The following is a 14,133-nucleotide window of genomic DNA, read 5'->3' on the forward strand; positions in this document are numbered from 1 at the left end:
AAAGTGGAAGGATTTAATGGTTTCCATACTGTTAATGTATTATACAGAACCAATTACCAACAGAATTAGAGTCTTCTAAAACATTCAACAGATTGAAATCCTCTAATGAAGAGGTCAGCCAGGAAAATGATATAATATATAGATGATGTTACAATTTTGAGAAGAGATTGGCAACTGTAAAGTAAGTTTTAATGAACAGTATAATGCACATTCAAAAAATGAGAATATAGGAACATTGGCACATTTAAGATAAGAACAAAGCTCACCATTCCTATCTGCTTCTTCTAAAATACCATCGAGTCGAGTTTTGAAAATCCCTAAAGTCCTACTTTCTACCACACTACTTGGAAGCTTATTCCAAGTGTCTATGGTTCTCTGTGTAAAGAAAAATTTCCTAATGTTTGTGTGAAATTCACCCATAACAAGTTCCAAATTGTGTCCCAGTGTTCTTGATGAACTCATTTTAAAATAACAGTCTCGATCAACTGCACAAATTCCCTTAATAATTTTAAACACTTCAATCATGTTACCTCTTAATCTTCTTTTGCTTGAACTATGGATCAGCTCTTTTCTTTTTTTCTTAATAATTCATCCCCTGTAGCCCTGGAATGAGCCTAGTTGCTCTACTCTGGACCTTTTCTAGCACTGCTATGTTCTTTTTGTAGCCTGGAGACCAAAACTGCACAAAGTACTCCAGATGAGAACTTGCCATTGCATTATAAAGGTTCAGTATAACATCCTTGGACTTTTACTCCACACATACAACACATGCTATATAACCTAACATTCTGTTAGCCTTCCTAATGGTTTCTGAACACTGTCGGGAAAGATGGATTAATAAATATTGTAATAGAAATGTGTTTTCTATAGCTAGACACAAAGTTGTGGAATGTAGTAGAAAATAATGCAGCAAGGAGGATGAGCACAAGAGTAAGTTGTGTTTTCAAAACAGAACCTTGTTTTCTCAATCTTCAGCTGATCATTATGTTTACACAGTAAGTTTCCACCAGAAGAATGACAGTATTACAATATCATCAACAGCTCCAGACAATGCATACAAGAATTCAGTTCAGGTTTGCTCATGCAGGTAACAGGTATAGCAGGCACTGAGAAGTCTTATGACCCTGTGACGGCATACATCATGAGACAGAACTTTGAGTATACTAGGTGTTCTGTTTTTAATACAAAAAAATCAGCCTGAGGGATTACAGCTGAAGTAGCTTTCTTTAGTTTCTGAGACTGTGGTGAAGCAGGTCTCATATTCTTAGGAAGAGATTGGTGGCTGCGTAAACATTCAGTCTGGAAGCCTACAGACTGGATGAGCAGGTATGGATTTTGCCAGTTCTGCTTTATACTAACCTGCTTTTTTCATGGAAATTGGCAAGTAGCCGATTCTATGCATTATTTCTATTTCTTTTTTTTTTTTTTTTGGAAGTTCATTAGAAAAACTGGATTGAATGAGGAAGATCCAGAAGGACTAGGAAAAAGCTGGCCAGGGCTCAGGATTCTAAAGAGTCCTAATATGGGCAAAATATCGGGCTCTTTCAAGATGCACATTCTGTAAATTGAAAAGGTGTGTGCAATGTTTTGACTTTGAAATTTTAACCTTTTGGAATTTATGGTGCTTTTAACATGGGAGACTTTTGTCACTGATTTTACTGCACTTAATTACTGTTATTTATTTTTCACAATAAAGTGCACTTTTGAATGACAGTTTTTATGATTTTATTGATTTTTTTATTTATGTAATGGTAGTTGTTTACACAATGACTACATTTCATTTTTACAACAATGGCATCTCTGTGCCCACCTCCATCCTTGCTCCAATGTCACTTTGGTCCTTTTTACTGCATGACCATGTTATTTTACTAAAACCTTTTCAGGTTAAGGCATTACTGACCTGTAAATTAAAACTAACATGAATCTAATGGTCCATGTGCTAATAATTGTGTAACATTTGTCAGAACAAAGGAGAGGAAACAGTAAGTGAGAGAATGATGGCAGAAACGGGTGGCTCTGATAGTGAAAGATCTTTGTCTTGGTGGGATATGAGGAGAAACTACTGCTTATATTTTATGTGGTATATGTTTGGAAAGGAATGTGTTTAATTCCACTTCTTGCAGGATTATTCACGAAAGTAACAACTGCAATAAGACGTAGTACACAAAAAAAGAATTCTACTTAAACATTAAGCCATTTCCATTGAGCTCTTGAACAAATAATGGCTTCTTTACTGATTTATTTTAAATTTGTTCAGGGATCACCTTCTCTTTTGTGGAAAACAATTGGACTTAGGGGTCACATAGTCATTTAGGTCATTTTGACATGCTTTCCATGTTGGAAAACTGTTCAGGCATATCAAGAAACAAGATAAAGGTCAAGTGAACAGTAAAATGTGCTGAAAGTTGACTAAGATGTCAGCAGATGTCCTGTGAACAACCAGAATGGACAGTTGTTACATGTGCAGAAATGTCAAGGGAGGTAGCTGAACTCAAAGTGTGGAATAAGATCTAGACGATAATAGACTTTTATTTTATATAAGTCATTTGGGCTTAAACCAATGAACCAACCAGAGTAAAATGTATGCATTGTTTGTCACTGTATGTAAATTCAATAGTTTATAAAATGAACCTCTATTCTTTATTTTTCTGACCATTCTGACCATGCTGTAGTGGACTGATTTGAAGTCTCCAAGGCATTTTGCTGAGGAGTAATTAAAAGATACAATGAACTGCTTTTCTCCTGCCTGATTACTGACTTGTCCTGTTAGAGGATAAGTTTCTTTCTTTAATTAAGTTGATTTTTACCACGCTTTCCTGAGATGTGATATACAGTATGCCTTACAACTCCTTCTGGAATAATTCTACTGCCAATAACTTTTCTGCCAAAAACCTAGTTCAGAGTTATCAAAGAATTTATTTCGTTTTTTTAGTTACATATTTTTTTCCAGATCATTATGTGAATTAAAAAGAGCAGTGGCCCATCATGGATCCCTAAGGGACGCCACTTTTAAGTCCAAACAAATTCCTTGCAGCATTACATTGTGCATTCTGTGTTTGGGTCAAATTCCGTGCTGTGGTAAAGTATTTAAACCTTGATCGCTTTTAGAAATGCTTTTGTCATTTTCTCACACAATTACAATGTATTGCTGACACATTATCTCCATCATCTAAAGCTTTTGACTGTTCACAAATACAGCCTGTAAAAAGGAGCAAGTGGATACATTAAAATGGGTTAGGGATCCAATGTGAACTTCTTTTTTTTTGCTGTAATGTGAGTTGGAAAAATAAAAAAAAAAGGTAGTATGTTGGGGGACACCAGTGTCCTGTTCACACTTTCTGGTCAAGACTGATGCCATGTTGGAATCTTTATGGATTTATATAGTCTGGAAACAACAAAAGGTGGAGATGGAGATGGGCTAACTACTGCTCTCCTGGATTTGTTATTCATGTTCAAGGAAAGAGAGTGGCAGACAGGTAACCACAAAATCTTTCACTTGTGTCTTACGTAAACCAGACCCCTCAAGGTTTCTGATAAGCTCACGCATATGACAGTCGATATTTTATAATAAGATACTTAATCCTTGTTTAATATTTGCTTCTGTTAATTTACCCATTTAGTTGATTGGCAAGTGGGTAAAAGGTCTGGAAAATCACCCTTTTTAGAAAATAGGATATTTGCTAACTTGTAATCTTTACAAATTTCCCCATTATGTAGCAATTTCTGAAAAGCATATATTTAGGTTTTTGTATAGTTTTAGGTATAGAGTACAGTATGTTAACACTGCCTTCCTCCAAATCCAATTTTAATTGTTCATCTGTTGACTACTTTGTTATCTGTTATTTAAGTGTGCTGGTTAAGAAAATAAGAAACAATAAAGTTTCTGGAACTCTTAACTAAAAAGTAATTTCAAAAAAGCAGAAAACCTAGGTAGTAGAAGCCATGGCATTAATATACAGTTTAATCAATTTCAAAAAGAATTAAAAGTCTCACTCTTCATAATATTTTAAATTTTACTTGAAGATTAGGGGGGTCCATCTGATTAAGTAAGAGGTTAAATTAATAACAAATAGTAATGTCAAATTTAGAAATTGGTTGGAGTGAAAGGCTGCAGCCATTTCAGCCCTTCAGGTCCTATTCCACACCAAGACATCCCTCACTAGTTTATTACATGTAATGTGCCTGACGTTCAAACATTTGAGTATAGTGGTAAAAAGTAGATCATGAACTTTTTTATTTTTATTTAATTTTTGCAATGGTTGGAAGCAGAAAAAAAGATTTTTTATTGAATAAAACTAGGATGTATCACTTCATAATATTAGTACTAATAACATATTTGACTTGTATGGTATTTTAACAGATTAAAGTAACAGTAGAATGCAATGTATAAGTTTAGAAGCCAAAAAAAGAGAATAATTTATCCTAGTACTACAAACCATGACATCTTAATCATTTATTCTTAAGCCTTTACCACACACACCTACACAGATTTAACTTAACTCATTTTCAGGTTATACCACAAGAGGGCAGTGTAAGGTTGATATTTTAAAACCTCCAGTTGTTACTGATACTATAGTATTCTCGGCCTACTACATGTTTGTATAGTACTTTCAGTTAAGGTTTAAAGTGTACAATAATTATTAGTGTTCAATGTTGGAATTTAGATTATATAAGCAAAGAAAGATTATATGTAAAAAAAGAAACTGCCTGCATGAATGAATTTGTATAACAACAATATTTGTTTAACAAAGCTTTATCCATCCATCCATTATCCAACCCACTATATCGCAACTACAGGGTCACGGGGTTCTGCTGGAGCCAATCTCAGTCAACACTGGGCGCAAAGAAGGAAACAAACCCCGGGAAGGGTACCAGCCCACCACAGGGTGCACACACACACACACACACACACTAGGGACAATTTAGAATCATCAATGCACTTAACCTGCATGTCTGGACTGTGGGAGGAAACCAGAGTACCCACGCAGACACGGGGAGAACATGCAAATTCCACGTAGGGAGGACAGGGTAAGCGAACCCAGGTCTCCTTACTGTGAGGCAGCAGCGCTACCCACTGCACCACCATGCCACCCCACAAAGCTTTATGTGATTTCAAATGCAATTGTGCAAAACATCAGTCATTAAATGAATTGGTGCAAGCACAAATGGCAGCGTAGACTTGTAGAATAAAGAACTTCTAGAGGTTCTTGAACTTGTATATACAGTATCTAAATGTCTATCTACATCCATTACGTCTTCACCTACTTCACTAGAGGATTCTGAAGAGTCAAAACCTCATCAAAACCTCACTTGTCATCATTGGGTGTGACACAAAAACCATCCCTTAGTCATAGGACCCACACATTCACCCACCCACACTTAATCACCCGGATCCAATGTGTGGTCACTAATCAACCTGACATTATGTCTTCTGGATGAGACCCCAGAGGAATCCATCATTAACATCCAAATTATATTGTCACTAACCCATCCAGAAATAAGACTTAAGGGTTAACACTGTGAGGTAGCTAACTCACTTGTAAATACGTCAGAATTAAAAGTGTTTTAAAATACTCAAATGACAAATCTTGAATGAATTATGTTTATAGAGTATAATCATATGTTTGGTTGTTAATGATCCGCTGGCTTTAATATTTTCAGGGAGCACTGTAATTTCTGATCTCTTGTAGGAAGCTAACAGTAATTGAAGACAGATTTAGAGTGAGAGTACTGTGAAATGAGGAGAATGTCCCTCACTTTCGCAGTAATAAAAAGATGGGTAAAAGGAAAAGTATTTGGGGAAATCTTTCAGTACCAATTGAAAGAAAGCATCAATGAGCAAACAACTGCCTGACAGAATACATATTGAAGAACATAACATATATGTTTCAAAAATGGGAAAGAAGACAGACAAAAAAGAAGAAGCAACTGTCAGAAAGCCACACATATAAACTAATTTAACAGGGAAATGCAATAACTGAAAAAAATATTACAGGGCATGAGCAATGCAATGACAAACTGATTAGAATTGTTGGCTTATCCATACAATGGGTGCGGGTTTTTGTTCTAACCAAGGCCTGCTTTTAACTGGACTTCCTACCTTAATTAAGCCTACACTTATTTACTACATTAGCCCTGTATTATAAAGAATGACACAATAATGTTAATGTTTTCTTTGAATTAAAAAAATAGCATTCAATCTTCCAGATCTTGAGATGTTGCTCTGATTTGTTTTGAAATACAATACCATTGTTATTTAAACAGTTACCTGTTATCAATTTCATTGGTTAAATATAATTGAAATAGTTGCTTCTCTTTAGCATTCAATGCCTGTCTGTGTCCTCTCTTTTTCAGTTGTTATTATTTGAATACAATTTAGAAGTCAAATTTTTATATAAAGTGAAATAAAAAATGAAAATGAAAAAAAATGAAATCTATGATAAAAAACACATTTCACAATGAATTGCCTTTCTGACTGCAAAATGAGAGGAGAAAAAGGAGTTTATAGAGAGGTGATATTCATTTCTTTTCAGATAATATCAGATAACAAATAGCAGGTACAGGTACCAATGACAGGAGCAGCTACTTCTTTGCCGTTTGTATTTCTGTAATCGTTAGCAAGCAACTGATTACTTTACACACATTACATTACACATTACTTTAACATGGCCTTTTTATAACTTCACTTTAACTTAATCCTGATACTCTGTATGTTCAATTCTTCATAATAACTATTCATGGTGGCTCTAAAATCCGTACTGACCCCTACTCTCTCTTCTGTTTTTTTTTCCGGTTTCTTTGTGGTGGCGGCCTGCGCCACCACCACCTACTCAAAGCATCATGATGCACCAACATTGATGGACTGAAAGCCAGAAGTCTACGTGACCATCATCATCAGGTCCATCGATGAAAACGCTAAATACAAACAGGACTGTTTGATTTATGTTAGGTAGATTGCCCAGAGGGGACTGGGCGGTCTCTTGGTCTGGAACCCCTACAGATTTTATTTTTTTCTCCAGCTTTTGGAGTTTTTTTTTTTGTTTTTTCTGTCCACCCTGGCCATCGGACCTTACTCTTATTCTATGTTAATTAATGTTGACGTATGTTTATCTTTTATTGTGTCTTCTATTTCTCTATTCATTTTGTAAAGCACTTTGAGCTACATTTTTTTGTATGAATATGTGCTATATAAATAAATGTTGATTGATTGATTGATTGATTGAACTGATTGAAAAAAACAAGATTTTTTTTTTTTTAAAAGAAATGACATACCCCAGTCATAGAAAAGAGAGATCCTTTAAAAAGTAAATCGACCCTGTTGTACATTTCTGATTGATAAAATAAAGGTTGCAAAATGAAGAAAAAAATAAAAATAACAGCATATTTAATAAATGTGGTGATTAGTAATACTTTGTAAAATTTTCTCTGCATAGGATACATTTTTTCTAATATGTTCTTTACATTTTTTTAAGGTTTTCTTTATCGGATATCATGGAATGTTGGCTCTAGAAACAAAGGATTTCTGCTGTTATCTGGAATTTTTTTCTGATTCAACTCCCGTTACTACCAGAAGGAATCCTACTCTGCTGGGCCCTTCAGCATGGCCCTTAACCTGAAAACTGCTCCAGAGGCGCTGTGCAATGGCTGACCCTGCACTCTAACCTCCTCTAACCTCATGCCAAAAGACAATTTCCCCTTGAGGATTAATAAAGCATGTCTAAATAAAAAAAAAAAATCTAAATATGTGTATGATTCTAATATCCCCGTTAAGCTTCTGGAATGATGTAAATATTTTTATTAATATGTCTTTGTTTTATCATGACTCAATTTTGTTTAACATGGGCAATACTATTTTGTGGATCTACGGCTACAAAATGCTGTGTGGTTGTTGAGGGCAGGTTTCCTGAAGTTGTGCATTGTGACGTCATCAGCGCAATACTTTAAATAACCAGTGCCAAATGCCTTATGCCTCAGTGATTATGAATATAAAGAAAAGAGCTTAGTGTAATTCTAGGTGTGTGTTTGGTTACGACTACTTGCTGGCATCTGTTTAGACTATGATTTTGGATTTGGGTTTTGGCTTACTGGTTTAGACTTTCAGCCCACTTTAACAACAGATTCCCTCTATACAGTATTATTCTACTTCATTTCAGTCAGGCATTACAAGTAAGGGGTCCAGTTAACATCAAGCAATTGGTTTGAGCAAATACCTGTGCTCACTGTGGCCCTCCTTGGATTGAGTTAAGTAGCTATTAATTCCCAGCCTGAAAAAAAAAAATTTAATGTGTACTTAAATATTACACACTATTTGAGCTAAGAGACCAGCCATCATTCAAATCAAAAAGCTGTTTACATCCCTGGTTCAAGTATGTTTTTTGTTATTTTTCAAATGTTATTTTCTTTATTATCTCATTAATTCTATTTTTGCCTTTATTCTGTCTGCATTTTATTTTATTAATGTGGCATTCATGCAGAGCCTCAAGGGGCAGGGTCTCCAAATATTGGGCCAGTAATTAAAACGAAGCTGCAGATGTAATGGCTGCTTTGGTGTTGCAGTTTTGATCTTGATTCCTCTCTTCTAATTTTGGGCCTTTTTTCAATATTTGGATTTTCTAAATTTGATGCCTGGCTCTTGTATTAAGGTACTGTGATTTGAATTTGGATTTTTTGCCTTTAGCTTTTACCTTTTTAGACAAAACCTATTTTGGTTTCTTTGTTGTGCTTTGAGTTTTTTGTGCTCCCCTTTAACTATTTAAATCCTTAAAAAATAGTCTTTTAAATATAAAGATATTTTTTTGTCTTTGGACCAGAGGTGTTTTATTAACCGTTTACTCTTTAATCCGATTAAGGAGGGGCCAAAAACCATCCTGGCACCACTAGGCTTAAATCAGTAGCCTTCACTGAATTAGGTCCTGGCACACTCACTCTGACCAGATCATATGAGAGTTCTTAAGGAAAGTGACAGGAATAGGGACAGGACCCAACATCGTCCTAAGACAGGAAAACCAGTGCAGGCATGAGGTATATAAATCACATGCCAGTGTGAGAAGGGCTCCACTGGGACTTAGTAAACCAAATACAGGAGGCAGAGAAAGCAAATTGTAATCTTGGAGGAAACATACAAACATAGACACTAAATAACAGGTGACCTAGCAGAAGTCAAAAATGCCTGATTTCCTGACTAAGAGAGAATGCAAACAGTTTACAAGAGGTAAAAATTCCTCTGGATTCGTACTTCACTTTTTCAGAGTTAGGATGGTGTTGATCTTTTAAAGGTCAGGACTGGCATGTATCCAGCCATAAATCTCCATCCCATTAGAAAGTTACAGCTGTTCTTTACAAAATAAGAGTTTAAACAATCTATGTGATTTTGAATCAAAACAGTGATCAGGTATAACAGGTTTCAATGCACTAGATAAGCAAGGAAGTAGGGAAATTCAAACTCATAATCAGGAAGCAAGCAAAAAAAGTCAAATATACAACCTAAAGCAGAAAATAAATTGCTAGATAAAGTAGCTTTTTCATATTTTCATTATTTAGAACAAAATGCACACAGCTTGTTCTTCTAAACATTTCCAACATGACCACATAGCTGTTATGATTTTTGTTTTTAAAACATATACATTAATTCTAAATTTTTGAGTTTATTTTTATTGTTTTGTTGTTTAATAGTCAATAAATGTTATTGTTATATTTACATCATTGTGTGATTTTGTTGAATCCTAGAACTTCAGTCGGCAATGACAAAAAGGTCAGCATTTTAAAATCCGATAAATATTTGCTTTTTCATCTTAACCCATTATAAAGATATAGCCAGACAACACCAGGATGGTGGCAGGCTCTTGATTACAGGAACCCTTGATGGTGTGTGACAAGAGAATCCTCTTCTGTAACTTCACAGTTTTCAGGAACTCTTCCTAACTAACCCTAACCTAACAATTTAGGCCAATGTGGAAGAAGCTCATGGGTACCCCGGCCTTTTCCTAACTCCTAACCCTTCTCGTACTTCATTATAATTATTTCTGTGGCATCTTTTAAACACCTATCCCTTAGCGCTTGTTTAGCAAAACTTCACATCAATTATAATGGTGCACTTATTGTCCCAGAAAGAGCCCTTCCAGGTCCAATCTTCTGCTGTCTTCCAGTCCGAGAACCCTTTCTGTCCCTTCATCAGTCATCCTGCTGACAAATTTGGTTGACATTTGCAGGAAGATAATCCTTAGATGTTTGTGTGTTTCTTCCTTGAATCACAAACCATCACATGGTCTGTGACAGAGTTTGGTCCTTGAGAGCCACAGTGGCTTTAGATTTTTTTTCCAAGAAATTCTTGATCATAAACCAATAATGGCCAATAATAGAATTTGTTATTTAATTCTATGGCTTTCATTCTGCCATGCCAGATCATTCCTAGATTGTATATTTTTCCTTTCCTGAGACTAGTACCCAGAGCAGAATACTTAATCTGTTCTTCAATTTTTTTTCATTTATTTATCTTTCCATGTATTTTTTGCAAAGTGATATTTCATGAAGACTCCACACACAGGTGTTAATGCGACCAGGTTAAGGCCATGATACGTTACATACCTTTTCTAGCGATTTCAGGTGCAGACTTCATTTACATCACCTTAGCCAGTTGGAGGCAGTCATTGTTCACTCCTGTAGGTGCTGGTCTTGCAGTCTGACATACTCAGCGACTCATTCCAACTAGTCTGTGATTCACCCCAAGTCAAGTCTTAAGTCGTAAGAGTGAGTGTGTGTGTACTGTATATGTGAGAGGTGAATGTCAATGAGCACAGGAGTGAGAGAGTGGCTGTACATGCCGTAACTGTAAGGCCTTTACATGAATACTGGTTCTGCCAGACAGCAAGTTATTGGCTGTCAGAAATGTCAGTGCCTGTTTACAAAGAAATTGCCATCATAAAAACACATATGACATGAACATACTAAAAGACAACATTCAATAAAATATAAGCACATAAAACAAACTAAGAAGTAAAATATACAAAATAATAAAATGATAGATGAATATAAAACTACCTATATAATACCTAAAAATTAAAAACGTGTTCAAGTAAAAGATCCTTAAGTCTTGATATGAAAATTTCTAAACACTGCAGCTGCTTAAAGCTGATTGGGAGAGCATTCCAAAGTTTAGGATTATAGCATTATTATAACAGGTTTTATACCAGTTTTTTTGGTACGTCAAGAAGATGAGCAGCAGCAGAATTAAGCACATTGTTTGGAACATAATGAGGGAGATTTATCACATAGATAGAAGTACAGAGCTTTCGATACTTTGAAAATGTGAAACTGTACAAAAAAGTACTGGAAAGTAATCACATACATATCTAATTTGATATAGCTTTGGATTTCAAGTTGTGTAAATTGACATACTCGGGCAACAAGATTAGCAGCTGCAGTTGTCAGGTTTTTCAGTCTTGTAATGTGACATCAGCTTTAGATGGTGAAGTGTTACCTCATTTGTCAATCGTTGTTAATTGGCAGCTGGTTAAGAAAACAGGAAGCAATTCAAAATGGAGAATTCAGTTGTTTTAGACTAAACAAAGCAATTAAGGGAATCTTAAATGGCAAATTAACTACATTGAAACAAAAAATGTTACTTGAATAATAATTGGCAAAAGAAGAGATAATTGGCTTTTAATTTGGTTGGAACAAAACCCTGTAGCTACTATGGTTCTTAGGACAGAACTTGAGGATCTCTGATCTAGAAGCTTGCACTGTAATCCAAGATTACTCCTGGATGATGTTTTTCTTGGTGCCAGCATCATCCTAATGAATTGTGTTTGTCACTGAAAATCCTGCCAAATAAGAACCAACAATCAGCTTTCCATCACCATTATCTTTTCATCCAGCTTTACTAGCCAACATAATGAGCAACTGGGTTTGACCAGAACATATTGTGACATTAAACGTTTCATTGTCCTTATGCACACAATAGTAAAGACACACTTACTTCCGTCTAACAATGAAAGAAACAACCTGGATTTACTGCAATTCTTACTTGATTAGTGGCCGAGTAGTCTCTGTAGAAAATTACCTGAGAAATAAAAACATTACAGTGTTATCCAAGGAGTTGTAATTCTGAACCCTATAAGTTAACAACTGCTTTTATTAATATACAGAAAAATCTCTTTTCTTTTTTCATTTCACTTGCAGGAATTAGCTGGTTATATCACTTACTGAAGCTTGGCATATACTCAAGTAGCTGAGGCCTACCGTGCACATTACAAGCCCTTGATAAATACTGTACAGCGGGGTTATGGCACCCTAGCAGCTCCCCATCCAGGATAAACACCAAGGACAATAGTCAGCTCTCTCGAGACTTGCCCCCAGAGACACTCCTTTTGTTATACCAGCTAACACTCACTGACCTGACCTCTCACTTTGTCCATGAACTATTCTAGAAAAATAATTCAGAATTTCACATGCACTGGTTAAGTTTTATGATTTTAAATGTTTTAAGCATTCTCAAGTAAAACATAGTTGTTTAATATAACATAGGCTTACATAATGCAAATTAATTTAAGTTTCTAAAAGTGCTCTGTGGCAGGAGGCTGTTGGGCAGACTCAGCCGGGACACCTAGAAAGAGATCTATACGTCCCCCGGGCCACAAGGGGGCAACCGCCCTGGATATCATGGAAACCACAGGGAAGCAGCAGCAAGCAAACCCGTGGGGGCCCATAGCTAAAGCCAGGGAGCACCCCAAGCCTCATAAAGCCCAGGTGATCAATACTTCCACAACACCTCGGAAGGTGGAGGAAGGACCTTCCAGCAATGCCCGGAGTGCTTCTGGGTGCTCATGTGGCACTTCCGCCACACCAGGAAGTGCCGCCGGAAGAACGTCAGCGAGCACCTGGAACACGTCCAGGTGACTATAAAGGGGGCCACCTTCCTACAGTCAGGGAGCTAGAGTCGGGAGCTGGAAGTGGACAAAGCTCCAGCGACAAGACGAAGAAAGGAGGCCCACGGACATTAAAAGGCCCATGTAAGGGTGTTTGGTGCTGGAAGACATGTATGTGTGCGGGATTTGGACTTTAGGGACAAATTGTAATAAATGTGTGTGTTTTTGAGAACTGCCGGTGTCAGTCTGTTTGTGTCCAGGCTGATTATCTCACAACTGCTAAAGCAGTACAAAACTACCACCTCTTTTTTCCTAATAGGATTCTACAGATTAAAGAGGCAGCAAAATGGCACAGTGCTAACTCTTGTCTACATGCATTTTCTCCCCATTTTTGTAATGATTTTTACTGTGGCTACTCCAGTTTACCTTCCACATTTCTAAAGTCAAAAACTTTCTTTAAACTGGCAATTCCAAACTGGCCCCGTGGGAGTATGGGTATGTGTGGTGGGCCTTGCACCAGACTTAGATCTATCCAGGGCTGGTTTCTACTTAGAACCCAGATGTTGCCAAGATTTGTTCCAATCACTTCATGAGTTGGATTATGTTATTTAACTAAACTTACATTGGTGAGAAGAAGACCAACAGTGCCACTCAGAAAGGCCTGAGTGCCCCAAAAAAATGGGCTTTCTAGGCAACTCTGAGAAGTTTTTGGACAGTCTTTAGGCTGAGATATGGGATTTGGAATGGCAGTTGCAGCATCACTACACAAAGAAAGACAACCAAGAGATTGCTACCACTGCAGCCCCACCACTTCTTCATTTGTTAAGTTCCACTGGCCTGGGTGCATGGCCATTGGGTGAGCTTCAGAAAGGATCTTGAATTGGTTCACCTCTTGAAGCTGGGCAAAGTATGGCAGATGATTTTGTCACTAACCCTAGGTGATCAGTGTGAGGCACTGGTGGCAAGGCTGTGTGAACAAAGTATTAAAGAAATCGTAGAGGCATTGCAGAGCAGTGAAGTAGGGAGATTCTCAAAGCTGGGTTCTGTAACTGGTTGCAGCATCTGTTCAGGAAGGAAAACAACAAACAGACTGGTACATCTGCATCTCCACACCTACCAACATAAAATAAACAGGTGAAAACACATAAATACAGCCTTAAACATCTCTGCTGCACTGCATAACAGTGTAGCACTCAAAATGCCCACAATGCTACCTGACAGTGCAGCATTCAACATTTCCAGGATGGCATCTAGCTAGGCAGTGATGAAG

General features: G+C 36.7%; 1 long non-coding RNA gene across 1 annotated transcript; it reads left to right on the plus strand.

Annotated features, from left to right (window-relative positions):
- Positions 1-1,182: 1,182 nt before the first annotated feature.
- On the plus strand, positions 1,183-9,635 carry LOC120533925. Its single transcript, XR_005634655.1, has 3 exons — positions 1,183-1,326; positions 1,436-1,573; positions 7,473-9,635. It is a non-coding gene; the product is annotated as an uncharacterized LOC120533925 (long non-coding RNA).
- Positions 9,636-14,133: the final 4,498 nt, after the last annotated feature.

The sequence above is a fragment of the Polypterus senegalus genome, chromosome 8 (genome assembly GCF_016835505.1).
Source record: "Polypterus senegalus isolate Bchr_013 chromosome 8, ASM1683550v1, whole genome shotgun sequence".
Lineage (NCBI taxonomy): Eukaryota > Metazoa > Chordata > Cladistia > Polypteriformes > Polypteridae > Polypterus > Polypterus senegalus.